The sequence below is a fragment of the Rhipicephalus sanguineus genome, chromosome 4, assembly GCF_013339695.2.
Source record: "Rhipicephalus sanguineus isolate Rsan-2018 chromosome 4, BIME_Rsan_1.4, whole genome shotgun sequence".
In the NCBI taxonomy this organism is placed as follows: domain Eukaryota; kingdom Metazoa; phylum Arthropoda; class Arachnida; order Ixodida; family Ixodidae; genus Rhipicephalus; species Rhipicephalus sanguineus.
Window position 1 is genome coordinate 71,256,490 of NC_051179.1, and position 7,306 is coordinate 71,263,795.

The following is a 7,306-nucleotide window of genomic DNA, read 5'->3' on the forward strand; positions in this document are numbered from 1 at the left end:
ATCATCGTCATCAGACTCGCCACGGTCGGGCGAGGGCAACGTGCGCGACAGCCATCCGCCAGAGTCGGAGCCCGATTACATGATTGTTGACTTGGACTGCATCAATGCGCTTATCGCGAGGAGTTTGTGCCCGACATGCAGTGCCAGCGGCAGGGATAGCCTTTCGATTGTCACAGCTGGGCGGGCACGTGACGGCCTCTCCTCAAGATTGCGCTTGGTGTGCAGGAACTGTGGGATCCTGAAAGAAAGCGAGTGAAGTTCCTCCCCGGCTGCATTCCCTTCGATGTTGCTGGCTGCGCGCCCCGTAAAGACCACAAGGATGCATCAAAGCGCACTGCCATTTAGGTTTACTCTTCCCTCAGTCCGTTCCATTTAGGGTTAAACAAGTTGCGTGCACTGAACTCCTGAACTCACGTTCACTTTTCGGTGGCGACTGGATGATGTATCCCACTTCTGAAAATGCTGTCAACGACGGAAAGTCGACCTACGGATGGAACATAGCTGTTGCCCTGAGGGATACTGGCATAGTGTTTTCGGACTGCGCTTTGATAACACCGTTGACATTTCTAGTTCTTCTGACAAGAATGCAGTTTGCGTATCGCCCACGACCAAGAGAGATCCAGTTGTGCAAAAAGCAAAGGAATAGTTTATGTATATAGGTGGCAGGCAGTGGTTGTGGACGCTGAACACGTGTGCGGTGCTCTATTTTAGGAAACATCTCAATTTGTTCTCTGTACCTCTTGTGTTCACGTGCGGACCTGTTACATGCGAAATACTTGTACCATACACAAGTAAATTCTCACCTGCAAGCCGGTGCATGTATTCAGTTCGTGTTGACCTTGTCGTTGCTGCACTGAAACTATCAGTTACATATTGGCCATGTAATGTCAAACCCAAGCGCATAGCATGTTGGAGCTGCAATCGCTGCCCTTTAGCACTGTCTTTATGTGGCAGTGTACACCACACATTTTACGCCACTCAATACAAAAGAGTGCATGTATACAGGGCAGTCCAGGGGTAGTACATCAATAGGGGCGTGCCACCATGCGCCCCTTCAAAATTTATCTTTTTGATTTAGTTGAATATAGCACCCGACACAACAGGATATTCTCAATCGCCGTTTGTTTTTGGAATTAGATTCTTGGCTGACAATACGCTTGTGTTGCACCAGTACTTCAGTGTTTACTAATAACATTGCAGAAAAAAGTAGCTGATTACGATTACTTCCTTTAAAAAACATAGTTACTGGCAGAGAAAGTAATTCTGGGTTCTTCATGAAGTGCAGTTCTTTACAGCTGCTAGATCTCTGACTTCAAGAATGCACTTCTGGCAGCGCCAGGGAAAAGCTGAACGGGCCACAGCTGTCAAGCAACAGCTCGCTGCTTCAGTTATTCAGCCAACATATCTGGTGGTTCAAAGCAACGAACATTTTGTGCCAGGGATTGCTTGTCCTAAAATGCTCAACTTCCAGTGCTCATAGCACGATCTCGGGCATAAGAGTAACTTATTACAGCATATGTAATGAATTTTGCAATACAGTTACTGAATTACAGTAACGTTAGTGAGTAAAAAGTAATTAACTGCCAAATGTAATTGGTTATAATAATTTACATGTAATTCTATGCATACAAGTCTGCTAATGATGTGATGTCACCTGTCCATCCCAATGTCTCGGATTGACATTCTCTTTAGGTAATGCTAAGGAGAACACAGGTGAAAGCCTATGCTCTCACAAGGCACTAATTAATTTACTTTGACATTGTCAGTTAATTGCATTGTTCCCCATGAAACTTGCTGCACCTCACCTGCTGTTGCACTGGTTGAAGGATTAGCCCACCTTTGAACAAACGAAGGAAGTCAAGTACACAGGATGGATGCCCATCCTGTGTACTTGACTTTCGTCATCCGTGTTTTTGCAAATATTCCTTGTTTACTTGCAACTTTGCTGGTAATGTCAACTCGTGGGTTGACTAACAGATAACTATATCATGGCGATAAAACAATTGAGCAATCATGATTTGTGCATGCTTGACATTTTATGAACATTGCTTATCCACTTCTTTCACTGCACCTTTATGCATTTTACCAAGTTGCACATTTTTAGTGGCTAACTTCTGGTGACATGGAAAGTGAATTACTGCTGAAATGTTTTTTAGTGCGAGTAATCTATGTCTGTTGTCAAGCTATCAATAAAGTCAGGCCCGTAGCCAGGGAAGCCCCCCCCCCCCTGAAATTTTTATGATACATGGTGTTTTACAGAAAATAAATAATAAAAATATGCGTTTTTCTCAAATAGTCAAGGCTTTCAGCAAGTGCCCCCCCCCGAAAAATATTCCTGGCTACAGGCCTGAATGAAGTACTGGAATTCACCTTCTGTGGTACTTGGTAAAAGAAAAAGAGATTGAAACTCTTTTACCTTGGGTTTGTGTTGTGGAAATCATTCTGATGCAATGGCACTAGACCATGAAGACAACAATTGCACAAAGACGGGCGTGTACTCGGCAATGTTTGCTTCATGATGACCACTCTTATTTCAACTTTCCATCATTCTGGAGATTGAGGATCAAGACTCGTGGCTACATTTGACAGTAGAATTACAGCTAATCTCAGATTGGTTCATTATGGAGTAACTTACTTCCTGCACCTTTGTTCCTGTATCTTTTTTTTAGCACTTTATCCGTAGGTTACAGTCAAACGCCTGTACTATGAATGATATTAATTACTATGGAATGAACTATGCCACAATTCTTTACGTCCCAGCTCTACAGTGCATGAGCTTTACAACGAAGAGATGTGTATAATGAAGTTTTTTGAAAGTTCTAGGCTCAATGCTATAAAGATGTTTGGCTGTATTAGAGAATCGCGGTCAAAGCATGGCAGTTTACGTATAAAGTGCGAATAATAAAACGTGGAATATGGCAAATCGGTTGTGCGCAGTGATGCGAGGTGGAGGAAGGGCTACGAAAGAGAAAATTGACAACCCCCCGTTTGTAGCATAAAGGCACAAGAAAATCCACATGGATCTATCACAAAGAAAAGGAACAAGCAAAGGAAATGAGATGATTTCTTTCCTTGTCCATACAAGGAAACCCACATGGATTTCCTTCTAGCTCTGACCTACAAACGGATGGACACCAATTTTCTCTCGTAATAAAACACTGTCACACATAGTTCAAAGGGCGAATGTAAAACTATTAAATTCAATACTTAAAACACAAAAACTAATGTGCAAGAAGTTAGCACAGCTAGGAAAGATGCAACTTATTGGCTATGAGGAATTGAGTCAAAACTTTGCCGAGTGTACTGATAAATGCAACTTGACTTATGGCTGACCATCAGAATGCCTGTGGTGAACGAGCCATGGAAAGCCATTTAGTTGTAGTATGTCTAGCAAAAGCTGATGCTAAATAACTAGGATGGTGGTTTCTTGTTTGTCTGGTTACTAAGGGCATGTTTGTGTGTGTATATATATATATATATATATATATGTCTATACTTTGCCCATATAACCCATGGTTTACCCATGTATCCAGATGAATTAAGTGTGACAATATCGTTAATATAGTTATACAAAAAAATTCTGCAGAAGACAGTTTTTGTTGCAGTAAGAGCTGGTGCAAAGTGGGCAGAACATTAGTGTACTTATTTCTTTGCAATGTGAGAGGCACTAGTGACAATATACCTGGGTGACAATTTTGACTCTCGTGCGTCAAAGCTGCCACCCAGCAAGAGTTGAAATCTTGCAAGTGTCAAAATGTAGTGTGAACTCTTTTAACTGCATTGAAGACTTCTTGCTTCTGAAAAAGACAAGACATGGGATATTTATGTAGACCATTTAGTTGAAGCATCATTTTACAATAAAACCTTTGAGAGACTGTTTTCTATCCCCTTCTACTTGAAGGCCAACACCTCTGCATGATCTATGAAGCTTATAAAGACAAAATTATTATGGCGAAATTGGGTTAAATATTGGCGACCGCATGAATATACTTATTGTTGTCTGTATATTAGTTTGATGTTGGAAACAAAGTTGTTTAACGAGGTGCAAAACAGCGTTTACCTGAGCATGTTAGTACAAAGCAAAGATCCCCAGCAGAAAGCACAACTTGATGAAGAACGACGACACGTACATCCAGTGCACTAATAAGCAAATGTTTATTGTTTGCTTTTGCAGACTTTATAGCGCTATAGACAAGCAATGCTGTAAGGATTGGGCAATGTTGATTATCTTTTGTGGCCGCATTTTCTTACAATGATGAAAAAGGAGACATACACCAAAGCAGGAATGAAAAAGATCGGCTTCACAAAAGCTATAGAGCACCGAATGATATGATGAGCTGAATGCGTTGTCGCAGTTTTGTGTATACCTGTGTGTTTTTGATTATTTCATGTTCAGCTTCTGCATGTTGCATGAAACGCAGAACAATGGCCATGGTTTGGGTGACGATGATGATCAGGTGACCCAAAATGGCGTTAAACAGAGGGTGCATTCTGGGGCGCTGTCGCACAACAGCTCATAAATAAATTGTCCCTTGTGCTATTCTGCAATGACACAATAACCGTAATGTATGGGCCCCATGACGAGCTCTACTTTGGAGTCTGCACGAACTAGTACGCATGGGCGTCCGGAGGGGGGTGCAAGGGGGCGGCTGCCCCCCCCTGGAATTTCGGATAATATCTTTCTATGCAGTAGCAATAAGCTGCACACGTTCGTTAGCACACAAAAGGTCCGCATATCCGTGTGAAACGGCCTTCAGGATTGCCAGCCAACTTCGCACGTTATTACATATTATTGACTAACCTTGCCGGTCAAGTCACGGTAGTGACCCCCCCCCATGGATGCACCCCCCCCCCCCTGGAAAAATTTCTGCGGACGCCCTTGCTAGTACGCGATGCGCGTACACCCCCCCCCCCCCCGGGTGCGTTCTTGTAACACCTCCAGATGCACGCCCCCTTAGAAGCCTTTTAGATGCGAAAATTGACCTTCGGCGTCCCACGGTGTCGGCATCAACACGAGTGATGCAAAATATTATCACGTGATGACAACACCATATGGCGTCATCGTGACGTCATAGATCGCCATAATTTGTGACGTCATCACGGTCACGTAACGTCACAATATGCCGTCATCACATGACATTGTCGCTTGGTCAAAGGTGGACCGATCACGGAGGCAATGCAAAACCAGGTGAGGTGCAGAAAGCTTGCAAAAATTAAGCTTTCGGAGTGCGGGGGAGGGGGGAGGATCAATACATAGACTGAGACGAAAAAGAAGAGGGTGGCTTTCGCCTTCTAGTCGTTGGATAAAGCCTTGTGCGTGTGGGCCTCAACACGGGTGTACTTTATGTAACACAAAGAACAAAAAAAGAAAATGAGGTGTAAAAAAATATATGATGAAAGAAAGAAGTCAGACTAGAAGAGAAACACGAGCTTAAATTGTAAAGATTCTCGAAAAGGCACTGATACGGTTCTTTGAAAAATAAGATAACGGCAGCGAATGCTTTCGACATTTCTGGATTTCAGTCAGCCTCAGTGCCAGCGTTGCCAGATGGTGAAATTCGGCACCAGATTGGGAAAATCTGGTGAAAATTGGGGGCTGCTGGTGTTGAGGTGCCAGAACAGCTACACCAGACAAAATCTGGTGAAAAGTGGTGAAAAATGTTGAGGAATGGCTTGTCACTATAATTATTCTTATTTACACCGCGTTGTTGCCGACAACTTGTTGGCCCTTCATTCACATCCCACGAGTAGCGCCAGTTTCTTGCTGCACTCAAATCTACAAACCTTCAAACCAAAGCCGGCCGAGCAGGCCGATTGTGTGGCGAAGGTCGCGGGACAGATCGCGGGCCTGCTGGACGCCACCGTCCCTCTCCGCTCGTTCCTTTTGTCTTCAATAAAGTTTATTTTCTCCTTCTCCTTGTTTATGCATATCCACCTTTATGGCTCTAGAAGGCGACGGGCTCTAAGGAGGATAAAAAAGTTCTAGAGTTGAAGCAATCGAAACTTCTTAGGAGCGAATGTGAAGCCAGCGTTTGGACATACCTTACCTGAAAAAAAGCCTTCTCGTCTGAAGTCCGATTAGAAAATGCCCATGTTCTGGTGACGTAAATGCTAGGTTGGTCATTGGTCGGTTAAGAGGAAAGTAATATATCCGAATGAGTATGTAAAGCTCGCCAAGGCTTTGATAAGGAAGCCAGTAACACAGAGCCATCGAAGGTCCGTGTTCGAAACCAACCTTGTCTTTGCCTCTTGTTTTCTTTATCGTTTTTGGGCGCTAAGTGGATAAAAACAGTAAACAGGGCTAAATAACTGAAGTCGGCTTGTGGACACTGGCTTCATACGAAGAGAAAACGAGAGGTAAGGGCACGGTGTAAGATATAAGATGACATGTGACAGCTGACTTGCTACACACAAAGGATTCAGTGAAGAATGCACCGAACGTTGATGAGTCGGCTGGTCTCGTCCGGCACCCACAGAGCCCAATAGGCACCCGTCACTGACCAGAGGGCGCGATGGAGCTCTTATCGAACGCCTGAGTGTTGAGGGCACCAGCCGCCAGGGATACCAAGAAAATGAAACGCTCGCTGGACACATCGACGCGCTCAAGTGTCTCCCTTCTGGGCGCCTCTTTCAACGAGCGCTTCCTACGTGCGTTCGTAATCACCTCAGGGATGTTGCCACCGCCTTCAATGCAGCACAAACGCGTTTAGAACGCGCTCTTTTCAGGCTGTGCCAAGGCAGCAGAAACGCTACAAACGCGTTTCAAACTCACTGCATTGAGGCGATGGCAAGTCACGTTCAAGTCAAGGAGCGTTTCTGAACATAGAGGATGCGGAGGATAGACACTCGATTTTGCTACACCTTTTCAAATTCTCACGCCAGGGAGGCGCCATATTGAAATGCGCGCCGCCTAACGTGCAAGATTGGCGAAATCGCCATCTTGGGCTGCGCGTACTCGAACCGGCGCGCTATCCATTGGTGTGGGATCTCTGCTAAAGCCTGTGTTTGCTGATTTTTCGTTTCTTTAGACTGTTTTGTTTGATATCGTCGCTGCCACTGACCGATTCGTCGCTGTCTGAACCGTTCAGCGGCGGGCATTCGCGCTTGCAACGCAAGAATGAGCACCGCGTCTGCGAACGGCAGTGCTTCTTCGTCGGTACCAGTAGCAACAAGCGTAGTAGAAGGTCGATCACGGCGTGAAGTGTTAATAATCGGTAACTAGAATGTCCTTGCAGCTGTCTACCGATTTCCTTTATTGGCGTACTAAACGTCTACGGATCATTCATCAGTTTCAACATCCGCGCAT

At 44.6% G+C, this 7,306-nt stretch overlaps 1 protein-coding gene across 1 annotated transcript in view; it reads left to right on the top strand.

The window, feature by feature from the left end:
* The window catches only part of LOC119390221 (integrator complex subunit 2), an 83,464-nt gene that overhangs the window by 2,931 nt on the left and 73,227 nt on the right, over positions 1-7,306 (top strand). The window lies entirely within an intron of this gene.